Source organism: Oncorhynchus masou, chromosome 3 (genome assembly GCF_036934945.1).
Source record: "Oncorhynchus masou masou isolate Uvic2021 chromosome 3, UVic_Omas_1.1, whole genome shotgun sequence".
Classification (NCBI taxonomy): Eukaryota; Metazoa; Chordata; class Actinopteri; order Salmoniformes; family Salmonidae; genus Oncorhynchus; species Oncorhynchus masou.
The window spans coordinates 32,070,540-32,085,658 of record NC_088214.1 but is presented as its reverse complement, the minus strand read 5'-3'; the positions used below and the strand labels follow the sequence as shown (position 1 = coordinate 32,085,658).

At 43.8% G+C, this 15,119-nt stretch overlaps 1 pseudogene; it reads right to left on the bottom strand.

Annotated features, from left to right (window-relative positions):
- Positions 1–384: 384 nt before the first annotated feature.
- LOC135514770 (ATP-dependent 6-phosphofructokinase, platelet type-like) overlaps positions 385–15,119 on the bottom strand; it is a 36,123-nt pseudogene continuing 21,388 nt past the window's right edge.

The window sequence follows — 15,119 nt, the reverse complement described above, 5'->3', positions numbered from 1 at the left end:
ATGGTAACATGTGCACCATACACACACGTACGCATGGATTTTGTGTTGTAGATATGTGGTGGTGGCATACGGGCCTGAGGGCACACACTTAGTGTGTTGTGAATTCTGTAATGAATGTCAATTGAATCACTGCCTTAATTTTGCCGGACCACATGGAGAGTTGCGGCCTTGGCAGCAGCTAATGGGGATCCATAATAAATACAAATGCAGCGGTCAGTCGGTTTCACAAGGCTTTGAACTTCCATCTCTATACCAGACACAATTCTACATGCATTTTTATTCTGTGAGGTTTACATGCCCTTCCTCTGATATGTTGAATAGTGTTGCTGTGCTTGAGGTTTCACTAGTATTCTTTAATTGGAGAAAACACACAGTGAGTCAACATATTAGAACAAAGTTATATTGCATAATAATGGTTTTCACAAATGCATCATCCTCAACAAAGCAACATAATACAGCAGCAGAACAAACATGACCCAGGGCTCTATTCAATCTGTATCGCTAAAGCAATGTAAAGGTCATTTCCTACTGAGCCGGCATCTTCAGCTAACGCGGGAACGCTGCATTTCTGCAACACGGATTGAATACAGCCCCTACTCTTAAGTGCCACAAACTGCTTACAGGGTAAGAAAACCTCTGTGTTCTTTTTATTTTATTTGGGTGAACTATCCCTTTAAGTGCCACACACAGCCCAGGTTTGATACAAAGTGCAAGTATAGAGTAACAACACACAGTGGAATAGACCTACAGTAGGTGATGGGAGACAGTCGGCTCTCCCTTTAGAAGAACATGGAGAGGGAAGAAGAACCTATGGGAGTCGACTCAAGCTACATCCTGATTCTCCACCCTTTTCCACAAGTGTGCACTATAACACGCCCAGTCATGAATTTAAAAGCACAAGTGTTGACTGGAAGCAGTTTTCACCATTGTAAAACCCATAAGAGAAAGTGTGCAAGTGCATACTTCGGATGAAGGGTGGAGTTTCTGAGGAGACATGAGAATGGGATGGACTGAAAAGTGCTGGTAAGAGTTATCATGATAAAGGCTAAGTTACACTGAATAGATCAGCTCAGAGCAGCCTAGGCCTCTACAGACTAGCCTATCTAGTCTAGCTGTCTAGCTATCTGCTGGTCAGCAAGGCTAGATGGTCTGTTCAGTCTGCCTTCTTGGGCCTGACCCGGGTCACTGGCTCCAGCTGGCCAGAGTCAGACACATCGTAGCTGGTCTTGTACTTAGCCAGGATCTTCATCAGGGGGCGAAGCTTCAACCACCACTGTTCCTTAGGGATCCTGTGGCTATATATACACACACACACACAGAGAGAGAGAGAGGAAGATAAGAGACACACATACTGTGTATGAGAGACCATAAAGGCAATTCAATTTGCCACTATACGTTTGAACGGGTGGACGTTGTAAGGAGTTGTAAGCGGCTGATCGTGGACTACAGGAAAGGCGGGCCGAACAGGCCCCCATTAACATCAACGGGGCTGTAGTTGAGTGGGTCGAGCATTTCAAGTTCTTTGGTGTCCACATCACAGACAAACTATTATGGTCCAAACACACCAAGACAGTCGTGAAGAGGGCATGACAACACCTTTTACCCCTCAGGAGACTGAAAAGATTTGGTCCCCAGATCCTCAAAAAGTTCTACAACTGCACCATCTAGAGAATCCTGACCGGTTGCATCACCGCCTGGTATGGCAACTGCTCGGCATCTGACCGTAAGGCGCTACAGAGGGTAGTGCGTACGGCCCAGTACACGGCCAAGCTTCCTGCCATCCAGGATCTATATACCAGGCGGTGTCCGAGGAAAGCCCCAAAAATGGTCACCCAAGTCATAGACTGTTTTCTCTGCAACTGCATGGCAAGCGGTACCAGAGCGCCAAGTCTACGACCAAAAGCTTCTACCCCCAAGCCATAAGACTGCTGAACAATCGCTTCACCCCTACCTACATGTACAAATTACCTCAACTAACCTGTAACCCTGCACATTGACTCAGTACCGGTACCCCTGTATAAAGCCTCGTTATTGTTATTTTATTGTGTTACTTTTTATAATTTTTTACTTTAGTTTATTTGATAAATATTTTCTTAACTCTTTCTTGAACTGCACTGTTCGTTAATTAAGGGCTTGTAAGGAAGCATTTCACGGTAAGACCTACACTTGATTTGAAGTAGGATAAGTCAGGATTAGTCATATTGAATAAATAATTGTACTTCTCATTGTGTGCTACTATGGAGGTCTACACAGAAAAATTACTATCTCTCATTTGAAGAGCAGTCATTGGTTGAAATCCTAAATGGGTGTCTGTGTAGGTGTAAGTGCTGTGCCTGAAGGTACTGTAAATGTTGTCTTACGCAAAGTCTGTCTCATCTTTCAGCTGCACTACTGGTTGGAAGGCCATGGTTCTGCGACGCATCCCCAGCAAACAGGCCGTGTCCTCTGTGTTAGCGAACACTTTCCCTGCATGGTAAGGGAATACAGTCAGCACACATTTCTGTGTGTCCCAAATGACACCATATTCCAAATATAGTGCTCTACATTTGACTAGAGAGCCCTATGGGCCCTTGTCAAAAGTAGTGCACCATATAGGGATAGGGTGCCATTTGGAATGCAGCCTTAATCAACAGGGAAACTAAAGAGGCCACATCCTGTTAGTACTAAAAAAGGATTTATGAACTACATTCAGTACATGTACAGTACCGTCTTTGTAGGACTCCTTTAGCTTTCTTGAAATCCACTGAATTGCTTTTGCTGCAATCTTCGTTCCAAAGTTCCTGTCAAATGGAGAAGGAGCCCCTCCCTTTGGAAATAAATAAAACAATTGATCCGTTTTACTCAGGTCAGGTTCATGGGTTAGGGTTGGAGTAGGCTAATAATATTATGTGGAATACACAGCTGTGTGTGCGTGTGTGTGGGTAATGAGCTAACCACACCTGCTGCATATGTCCAAGCACGTTCTTCCTGCAGTCAAACACCCCTTTCCCCTCCTCAGAGTACAGCTGGTAGATGAAATCTGTGGTGAAGTTCTCGTTGGAGTTCTCATTCCTATCACGTCACACACACACGCACGCACGCGCACACACAATGTCAAGGTTCCAGGTGTCCTGCTGCTGCAATACAGGGGGACTCTTCCCTCTAAGTTCAGTTACACAGAGCGATGATGAGTGGCCTTGACAGAGCCTCCATAGAGTATCAACAGTACAGGAAGAATTAGGGCCCGTTCACAATATAAATGGGCCATAATTGTGATGAATAGTTCCAAAAAGGTTATATTTTAACATACAAATGAAGAGTTTTATTAGACAATTTGTATTAATAGCCTATACAGTATGGCATAAAGGTAGTATGACTATCATACATAGCTGGCGACGTACACATATGCCTTCATTGTTAACATACTGTTTACTTGTTAACAGGCTATCATGCTGGACGTGAGCTCCGCCTTTGCTCACTTACCTCAGCACCAAGCCTCTCTGGATCCCCGTCTTCATCTTCTCTGTCAAGTGCTCGACGTTGGACTGAAGCAGTGAGAAAAATCCTCACGTCAGCTGTGAGAAGTCTGAAGTATCCTAGAGTATTTCTCCTCTATCTCTAACCTGCACGAACTTTCAGAGCTGCAGAATGAGCGCTCATTCCTCTGCTGGTGTCTCAGGGACAGCGCACTGCAGTGTGCTCTGGTGACCAGGAGGTGGCTCACGTCTTACTGATTTTCTGTCCACTTAGAGGAGTTGTCGCCATTCACTCCGACCAATGTAGACTACAGCTTGAACATTGTGGTTAGGGTATTGATGAGCACTCATTACACAAAATCAACACAATCGTTTGATTATACTGTGTGTGCTCTTTGCAACACATGGGTAAATATCAACATCACCTCGTTTCACAAGGTAGCATATCCATAACGTTCATGACATTAAATAATACTTTCATTTTGATGTCATTGGTCTGTTCTTAGAAGGGGACTGCATATTTTCTCCATAATCTGAGGGGATCTATAACTTTTATGTACCTGAAAACAGCAATGTGTCTCTCGGACAATAAAAACGGGCACATCAACAACTCTCTACTGGTGTTGAGTAGACCTCCTCAAACCATAATGTGATGTGTCTTGATCAGAGCTTTTAACACTCCTGGAATTATGATGCTCTCCGCCTGTTAATAACTGCCTTATCTACGTACTGTATCTGGGTCACCTGAGAAGTCCTAAAATAGAGGCCCCGTTGTGCTGAGGGAGGAGAGAGTGATTGGCAGGGGAACAGTGGGTTATCTGCCTTGTTCAGGGGTTAGAACGACAGATTTTGACCTTGTCAGCTCAGGGATTCGATCCAGCAACCTTTCGGTTACTGGCCCAACACTAGGCTACCTGCCGCCCTATCCTTTACAGTGCACCACTTTTGACCAAGGTCAAAAGGGCTCAAAAGTAGAGCACAATAAAGGGAATGGAGGCTCTTTCCTTGGAGTGTAATTGTACTGCACAGCGCTGTATAAATAGGACAATGTAACCATTGACAGCCACATGGAGATTGTTCTCCATACTAAAAAAACTGCTTCAATTTAGAAAGTTGTCACAGCTGCACATGTATCCACTGAGGAATGAACTATGATGTAAACATTTACATTTGTAACAATGTACTGTATACTGTGTAGAACTAGGTTTCCAAAATTCCCCTGGTTTTCCATAAATCATGGTTGGAGGTTTCCGAATTTCCTGTTTATTCCCTCCTGATTCCGAGAATCCTCCAACCGGGATTTCTATAAAAACTGCGATTTTTGGGAAAGTTGGCGGAATTTTGCAACCCTTTGTAAAACAATGGTCCTCACCTGGAGGTCTCGGATGTTGAAGGGTTCCTCATAGATGTAGACAGTGTCAGCCCCCGCAGCCAACCCCCCGACACTGGCCAGGTACCCACAGTACCCCCCATGGTCTCAATGATGAACACACGCCGCTTGGTCCCACTGGCAGACTGCTTGATGCGGTCACATGTCTGACACACACACACACACACATAGATGCTCATAGTCAGATCAAATAGACACACTTCTAGACACACTTCTGCATCCAAAATGGCACACTATTCTCTGCATCCCAAATGGCACACTATTCTCTATGTAGTGCACTACAGGGAATAGGGTGCCATTTGGGACACACCCACTGTAAGGTTATCAATAGCTTGCAGGCAATGTTATTTTGTTAGGTAGTAGGTACATACAAAAATGCTGTCTATACAGTAGGTATCAAATGCTCACACAATTGCCCAAAACATGCTCCATGTCACAATATAATACGATCGTAGGATGCAGAGTCTGATAAAGATTTATTCCGTAACACTAAAGCAGAAAGCAGTCAGTAAAGGGAAGAGTAATTCTAACTATTAAAGTATGCATGTTGTAAGTGCACAGAAATGGGTTTGTGTACAGTGTGCTTGTATAAGTCTGTGTAAATGTGGGAGAGACATTGTGGGAAATGTCTGTGTCTATTGTCAGTCTATATTCCCAAGTACATTTGTGCATTCTTCTTTTCCACAATGTCAACTAGGGTCTGTCCAATAAGAGAATTCTTGACTAAACTATTTTTGTTGTTGTATTTTAGCTAATACAATGCTTTATAAGTATACTTGTAGATCTCTAGGAAAGCATACCACATAATAATACTAATTGAATGATGGTTGATAACTTCAATAGTACGGTATAATTTCACCCCTATTGAAAGCTGTGAGTTCTTGCCTGAGTGCTAGTCTGTTTGTGCACTCATGCCAACTCCCTGTCATGCCTGTCTTGACAATGACAGCAATAGAGTTGGCAAGAGCACAAACAGATCTGGGACCAGACTATGTGAGTTCTACCTTACCTCCACAATGGCATTGAGGGAAGTGTCTGCCCCGATACTCAGATCAGTACCGGGCACATTGTTACTAATGGTGGCAGGCAGCACACACATCGGGATGCAAAAGTCCTCATGGCTGGTCCGGGCCTCATAGAGCTGCAGCAGACACTCAAATGCCTGGAGGTGGTGCGGCACAAACATGTTAGACCACTAGGGGGGGGCACTTTCAGACTTAAAGAGAAATCCTACTTCATTTTACCCCGACTATGGGCGTTGTCTCAAATGGCACCCTATTCTCTATGCAGTGCACTATTGGGACCATGGGACTCTGGTCAAAAGTAGTGCACTATAAAAGGAATAGGCTCTCATTTGGGAGGCAGAACCTCCTGTTACCCTACTAGGGCCTGATCTAGAAAATGTGTCTGTGTATCCTGAGGGTGGCTATCTCCGTGTGATAGGGGGGTTGGCTTGGCATCCCATTGGTAAAGAAGAGAAGGGCGGGGTTGGTTGGTCACCCTGGCTGGCAGACAGACAGAAGTGTTGACGTGGAAATAACAGTAGACTCAGACTGTCACGATGCAGCCTGGCGACACTGCACTTGGCCTCACGACGTGAGGGAATGTTTGAACGCGAGTGGAAAAATGCTGGCTGTTATTCGTGAGGTACACTACCGATGCAGACAGTGTTCAAAACAAGATGGAGGTCTGGCCTGGTTCAAGACAACAATTATGTTCTATGACACATTCAATCTCCATTTTTCACTATTAGCAATAGATTCTCAGTAAACACAAAATAAGATGCTGTGTTTGTTCACAACAAGTAGGTTACTTAAGTGAATTCACTTCCTTTTCCAATACAGTATAGTGACTATTCAAATGCTTTTCAGATGCTCCGTGAAAATCTAGTTTTGGTTGATGATGGAATTAAAATCAACTAGATGGGTGAAGGTAAAAATATTGGTTTGAGAAGACATCTAAATGTTACTACTACTAGTTCTCCTTCATTAATACCGTTCCCTTAAAAACCTCCACCTCATCCAACTGGCTTGTAGACAAATGTATAGCAGGATAGGAGAGTTGTAAAGATAGCGGGACAGGAGTGCTGTAGAGATAGCGGGACAGGAGTGCTATAGAGATAGTGGGATTGTAAGTGCTGTAGAGATAGTGGGATAGGAGTGCTATTGAGATAGCAGGATAGGAGTACTGCAGGATAGGTACTGTTGTGTTAAACCAGACCAGGGACAAGTCAACTCCTTGTGTTTAGCAAACAAGCATAGAAAGGTGCAGCTGCAGGCAGAACAACGCTAGCTGCAAAAACATGCCACTGACGTCACTTCATGCCAGTATCTATCACTTACCTGGGATCTTCATTGTGATATTTACCAGCAACAGTAGCCTCAGACTAAAAGACCTAGACTTACAGGGACAGTTACCAGACACAGACTAAGCCTGGTTCTGGAATAAAAAAACATTAGGAGAATCTCCATTGAAAGTGCTTTTTAGTCTACGACAAGGCTTAAAGTGTGTCCGGGAAACTGGCCCCTAATCATATACTACTTTACCTCTGCATGGGTTGAGCTTGAATGAAAACACTGTTTTGTAACTTCTTGCTGTTTCTAATGTATACATTGTTTGCAGCTGATCAGACGATGAGTTGTCATACCTTATCTTGCTATTTCGCTGTGTTTATTATTCCCTTCTAAGGCTTTTTAAACTCTACCTAACTATTTTCCTTCAGATGATATAGGAGCACATGCACACCTAGCTCAACACAAATCAGTATGGTGTGTTTGGGTTAGACCTAGTTATGTTCAGCCTGTTGTGATGCTGGTACACGCAACGCCCCAAGCTGCAATCAGTGAAGTCCTTTATTCTGATTGGGTGGTAGGTGTTCTAAACACATCTGACCTCGCGACCTCTGATCCCCAGCCACACTTACAGTGCCTTGCGAAAGTATTCGACCCCCTTGAACTTTGCGACCTTTTGCCACATTTCAGGCTTCAAACATAAAGATATAAAACTGTATTTTTTTGTGAAGAATCAACAAGTGGGACACAATCATGAAGTGGAACGACATTTATTGGATATTTCAAACTTTTTTAACAAATCAAAAACTGAAAAATTGTGCGTGCAAAATTATTCAGCCCCTTTACCTTCAGTGTAGCAAACTCTCTCCAGAAGTTCAGTGAGGATCTCTGAATGATCCAATGTTGACCTAAATGACTAATGATGATAAATACAATCCACCTGTGTGTAATCAAGTCTCCGTATAAATACACCTGCACTGTGATAGTCTCAGAGGTCCGTTAAAAGAGCAGAGAGCATCATGAAGAACAAGGAACACACCAGGCAGGTCCGAGATACTGTTGTGAAGAAGTTTAAAGCCTGGATTTGGATACAAAAAGATTTCCCAAGCTTTAAACATCCCAAGGAGCACTGTGCAAGCGATAATATTGAAATGGAAGGAGTATCAGACCACTGCAAATCTACCAAGACCTGGCCGTCCCTCTAAACTTTCAGCTCATACAAGGAGAAGACTGATCAGAGATGCAGCCAAGAGGCCCATGATCACTCTGGATGAACTGCAGAGATCTACAGCTGAGGTGGGAGACTCTGTCCATAGGACAACAATCAGTCGTATATTGCACAAATCTGGCCTTTATGGAAGAGTGGCAAGAAGAAAGCCATTTCTTAAAGATATCCATAAAAATTGTCATTTAAAGTTTGCCACAAGCCACCTGGGAGACACACCAAACATGTGGAAGAAGGTGCTCTGGTCAGATGAAACCAAAATTGAACTTTTTGGCAACAATGCAAAACGTTATGTTTGGCGTAAAAGCAACACAGCTCATAACCCTGAACACACCATCCCCACTGTCAAACATGGTGGTGGCAGCATCATGGTTTGGGCCTGCTTTTCTTCAGCAAGGACAAGGAAGATGGTTAAAATTGATGGGAAGATGGATGGAGCCAAATACAGGACCATTCTGGAAGAAAACCTGATGGAGTCTGCAAAAGACCTGAGACTGGGACGGAGATTTGTCTTCCAACAAGACAATGATCCAAAACATAAAGCAAAATCTACAATGGAATGGTTCAAAAATAAACATATCCAGGTGTTAGAATGGCCAAGTCAAAGTCTAGACCTGAATCCAATCGAGAATCTGTGGAAAGAACTGAAAACTGCTGTTCACAAATGCTCTCCATCCAACCTCACTGAGCTCGAGCTGTTTTGCAAGGAGGAATGGGAAAAAAATTCAGTCTCTCGATGTGCAAAACTGATAGAGACATACCCCAAGCGACTTACAGCTGTAATCGCAGCAAAAGGTGGCGCTACAAAGTATTAACTTAAGGGGGCTGAATAATTTTGCACGCCCAATTTTTCAGTTTTTGATTTGTTAAAAAAGTTTGAAATATCCATTAAATGCCGTTCCACTTCATGATTGTGTCCCACTTGTTGTTGATTCTTCACAAAAAAATACAGTTTTATACCTTTATGTTTGAAACCTGAAATGTGGCAAAAGGTCGCAAAGTTCAAGGGGGCCGAATACTTTCGCAAGGCACTACATAAGTAATAGCATTTAAAGCTCTGTCTGCGCCAATGCTGAGATCAGAGCCCAGTATATTGTTAGAGACTGTGGCAGGGACCATAACCATGGTGACACAGAAGTCATTATATTTCTCCTGGCCGGCGGACAGTTCTATGACTCCCAGGATGGCCTGCAGTACAGGGCAGAGCCAGAGCCAGGGATTAAGAGCGAGGAGTTAATGTGTTTGCACAAACTGACACTCTATTCCCTATGTAGTGCACTACTTTTGACCAGGGCCCAGAGGGCTTTTGACCAGGGCCCTGAGCCCTGGTCAAAAGTAGTGCACTGTATATGGAAAAGGGTGCCATTTGGGACGGAGCCAGGTTGAGGGCGGAGCCAGGGTGAGGGAGCCAGGCCTATCACAACGGACAGTGTGACTCAGACAGGAAGCACCACACAGTAACTCACACAGAGATGGGGAGGGACACACAGGGAGGAGAGAGCCTAAAAGGGGTTCTTTGAACATACATAAAAATGTTCTTGATTATTATAGGAGGAAATAAAGGAGAATATTTTGTAACTTTAGATTGTGAAATGAATGAATATAACTGCGTGAAACACTTTAGAAAAAGATACAAAGACACATGAGAAGAGAGTATATGTTTTAGTATCACTCAAAGATTCCAATTTTGCTCATACGCTTAATGTTAATAACTTTTTAAAATTATAAAAAGTACAATACACAATTTGGTACTACAAAATAGTGGTATAATTCTGTAATAATATTGTAAATATATTACATATAAAATGTAAATATTCAACTGTGAATGTAAAATGTACTTGATGCTGTTATGTGCTCTACATACCTCAAATCCACCGATAACAAGCAAAGCATTGATGTTATGTATCCTGATTTGTTCAGCAATCTTATCAAGATGCTTCGCTGGAAGGGTTCTAAAATTAGAAATGAAAATCCAATAATCATCTACACACTACAGTAAGTCAGTGTTGATTTTTTTCAATGGCACTCTATCGGCCCTGTTCAAAAGTAGTGCACTATATAGGGAATAGGTTGCCATTTAGGTCCCACAGACATAAACATTAGCCTACCTCTTTGTTCCCAGTATGGACCCCCCTTGGCCGGTCCAACCTGCTACATCTCCCCATGTAATCTCCTTTATCTGTGTGGAGACAAAAACAACAAAACTGTGTTTGAGAATGAGGTTTCAAATGTCTTCTGTGTAGTCTCCGAAAAGCTGTGCTAAATGTGAACATCTTCATGTTCATTTCAAGGGGACACAAAACATTAGCATCTAAGCTAAATGAATGAATTCCATTCTAAAAAGCAATCAAGCAGATCAGATTTACAATCAACATTTATCTTGCTTTGTATGACAATACCCCCCCCCCCCAAATTGTCACATGAGATGAATAGAACAGGTGAAATGCTTACTTACATACAAGCCCTTAACCAACAATGCAGAGTTGTTTTTAAAGTAAGTAAGAAAATATTTTCACAAATAATATTTTTAAATAATAAGTTAAAAAATAAAAAAATAAAAAAGTTTCCCAATAAAATAACGATAACGAGGCTACATACCGGGAGTACGGGTACCGAGCCAATATGCGGGGGTACAGGTTAGTAGAGATAATTGAGGTAATATGTACATGTAGGTAGGGGTAAAGTGATTAATAAACAGTGAGTAGCAGCAGCGTAGAAAAGGGGGTCAATGCAAATAGTCCGGGTGGCCATCTGATTAACTGTTTAGCAGTCTAATGTCTTGGGAGTAGAAGCTGTTAAGGAGCCTTTTAAACCTAGACTCGGTGCTCCGGTACTGCTTGCCGTGCGGTAGCAGAGAGAACAGTCTTTGAGTCTTTGATTTTTAGGGCCTTTCTCTGACACGGCCTGGTATAGAGGTCCTCGATGGCAGGAAGCTTTGCCCCAGTGATGTACTGGGCCGTACACACTACCCCCTTGCAGTCGGATGCCGAGCAGTTGCCCTACCAAGAAATTATGACTGAAAAGTGCAAAATCTTTACTGTCACTTGAGGGGGAATAGGCATTGTCGTGCCCTCTTCACGACTATCTTGGTGTGTTTGGAACATGATAGTTTGCTACTGATGTGGACACCAAGGAACTTGAAGCTCTCGACCAGCTCCACTAAGCCCCGTTTATGTGAATGGGGGCGTGTTCAGCTCTCCTTTTCCTGTAGTCCACGATCAGCTCCTTTGTCTTGCTCACGTTGAGGGAGAGGTTGTTGTCCTGTCACCACACTGCCAGGTCTCTGACCTCCTGCCTATAGACGGTCTCATCTTTGTAGGTGAACAGGCCTACCACTGTTGTGTCGTTGGCAAACTTAATTATGGTGTTGGAGTTGCGCATGGCCACGCAGTCATGGGTGAACAAGGAGTACATGAGGGGACTGAGCAGGCACCCCTGAGGAGCCCCCGTGTTGAGGATCAACGTGGCAGATGTGTTGTTGCCTACCCTTACCATCTAGGGGTGGCCCGTCGGGAAGTCCAGGATCCAGTTGCAGAGGGAGGTGTTTAGTCCCAGGGTCCTTAGCTTAGTGATGTTCTTTGAGGGCAATATGGTGTTGAACGCTGAGCTGACAGCTTGTCTGTACTGCAGCACACAGGCTATAATCTACCAACAGCCCTCTACCCACATCTTACACATCCCCCAATGTTGGCTGAGGTACAGTAGCTTTAGACAATGTCTGGATGAGCAGCCAATGCTTTTCAATCACTTATCCCTGCCTTCATGCTTTCCTCCAGTTGAACATAGACTGGCCCAGGCAGTGTTGTGAGGCCTGGGTGAGGGCACGAGATTTGGGTGAGAGAGTGACAGAGAGAGGCAGTGGGGGTGAGGCTAAGAGAGTGGGTGTGAGGGGCCTGGGAACTGGGTTAGAGGCCTGGGAACTTGGGATGAGAATGGGGTGAGAGAGAGGCCTGCATAAGAGAGAGGGGGTGAGAGTGTGGGCGAGATAGAGGCCTGCATTAGGAAGACGGGGTAAGAGTAGGGATGAGAGAAAGGCCTGCATAAGGGAAAAGGGGTGAGAGTGGGGGTGAGAGAGAGGCCTCCATAAGGGAGAAGGGGTGAGGGTGAGAGTAAATAGCATACTGTAAGCTGTTTATCTCCCTACACAAGTTGTATCTGTAAAACACTGTCTGTGCCAGCGTCATGGGCACATGGGTATAGGTGACTTATACTGATTTCACATAGGATATGTTGCCTGTAAAAACAATCGGGCAATGTTTCTATGATCCCATTTCAAACAGCCCTATTTCTAAGTCTTTCTTGTCTGCATTCCCCTTTTATATCGCCATTGCTTTAGCCGGCAAGGAGCAAAAGACATTTAACTTTGACCCTAGCTCCTAGACCCTGTTGTTGCAACAGTAGTCCTGGTAACATGAGTGACAGCTGCAAGTTGTTCTATTTCTTCACATTCACAACAGAAGTTAGCAGCATGCCATACTTGTAAATAATTTGTAAATAATTACTTTGTAATGTGTTAATTTTTCTGTTATGGTGAATAAAAAGTTTGCTACAGTTGAACTCAAAACATTGTTAGATATGTTCTCTTAATTATATGAGCTGGCTAGCCAGCTAGATAGCTAGCTAACAAGCTAACGTTAGCAACACACCAAAACATTGTCTTGAAAGTTCGCTTTTAGTTCCCTGGCTTGCTAGATTTAATAGCTACATATCCTAAATAATGTTGTTAATGATGTTTTTTTTGTTGGTGCAAACAAAATTGAGCAGGTAATGTTGCTATTTGGACCAGGCTGCTGCGATGTCATGCAGACAGTCATTTTTGTGTTTATACTGTTTCATAATGACAAAGCCAGTAAGATGAAAGGGGACATTTATACAGAGGGGTTGGCGGGACTTTTAAATAATACCGCAATCATCACTAGGTCGGTCGGCGGAAATAAAAGTACAGGCTTTGTTGCCGGGCAACACCTTTCAGATATAAAGAAGATGGAAAAAAGATGGCAGCATGCTAAAGTTGGCGGCAAAACATCTTGGTTTGAAAAGTGTATTACACTAACAAGGTCACTATAACCTATAGCTTAACTGTTTTCATCACAGCCAACACTGTCTGATATCTTTTGATCAAATATGCAGAAGTATTCTGGTTTTGCTAGTGATTTCAAGATATGGTGTAAACAACAGAACCATTTCTATGGTGTAAACAATTCTAGGGGACAAATACGGTCAAAATGTGTTTAATGTCTTCTTATCACGTTGACCTGTTGATCATGTGGCAGTGAGACGCTACTAACAATAACAGGAAGTAGGCGTCATAGGAGCGTGATAAGGGACAATAATCCTCATTGGGCAAGAATGAAATGACAACAAGGTAAACAAAACAGATTTATGTCTTAACGCCAGTACCTGTCCCTTGTAGAATCCCTCGAAGCCGTCATTAACGGCAAACATCTTGTGCCCCTCTTTGATTCCCACCCTGACGGCCGAGCGGACAGCTGCGTTCATGCCCGCCGCGGGGGCGCCCACGTTCAGCACAGCCACGTTGAAGGAGCTCTGAGGATCAACAGCACAGCACAACCGTCACACACACGAGCATATGTGCAGACACACACACTTTTAGACAGCGGGGATGGCGACAATTCTTTTTCAGTTCAGTTCATGTCAAAACACTCATTGAGAAGAAAAATGGCACTTATCCAATTCTTGAAATAGAATTGGCCCCAACTCCAAGCCGTTGACATACATCAACAGCAGATCCCTCTGTATACAATATAGGAGCATTTGTGGGTTCGATTACAGGCTCAAAATGGCCAGAAACAAAGAACTTACTTCTGAAACTCGTCAGTCTATTCTTGTTCTGAGAAATGAAGGCTGTTCCATGCGAGAAATTGCCAAGAAACTGAAGATCTCATACAACGCTGTGTCCTACTCCCTTTACAGAACAGCGCAAACTGGCTCTAACCAGAATAAAGAGGAGTGGGAGGCCCCGGTATAATACTGAGCAGGAGGACAAGTACATTAGAGTGTCTAGAATGAGAAACAGACGCCTCACAAGTCCTCAACTGGCAGCTTCATTAAATAGTACCCGCAAAACACCAGTCTCAACGTCAACAGTGAAAAGGCGACTCCGGGATGCTGACTTTCTAGGCAGAGTTGCAAAGAAAAAGCCATATCTCAGACTGGACAATAAAAATAAAATATTAAGATGGCCAAAAGAACACAGACACTGGACAGAGGAACTATGCCTAGAAGGTGCCTGGAGTCACCTTTTCACTGTTGACGTTGAGGCTGATATCTGACAAGGTATAGCTATAGTTGCAACTTGGCTTGGTCTAAGGCACTGCATCGTAGTGCCACTAGAGATTCTGGGTTCAAGTCCAGGCTCTGTCTCAGCTGGCCGCGACCTGGAGACCCATGGGGCGGTGCACAATTGGCCCAGCGTCGTCCGTGTTAGTGGAGGGTTTGGCCGGCAGGGATGTCCTTGTACCATCGCGTACTAGCGACTCTTGTGGCGGGCCAGGCGCACTGCACGCTGACATGGTCGCCAGGTCTTCCTCCGACACATTGGTGCGGCTGGCTTCCGGGTTAAGTGGGCATTGTGTCAAGAAGCAAGCTTGGTTGGTTTGTGTTTCGGAGGACGCACGGCTCTCGACCTGCGCCTCTCCCAAGTCCAGGAGTTGCAGTGATATGACAAGAGTGTAACTGCCAATTGTATACCACAAAATTGGGGAGAAAAAGTTATTTTTTAAAGTATAATAATTAAA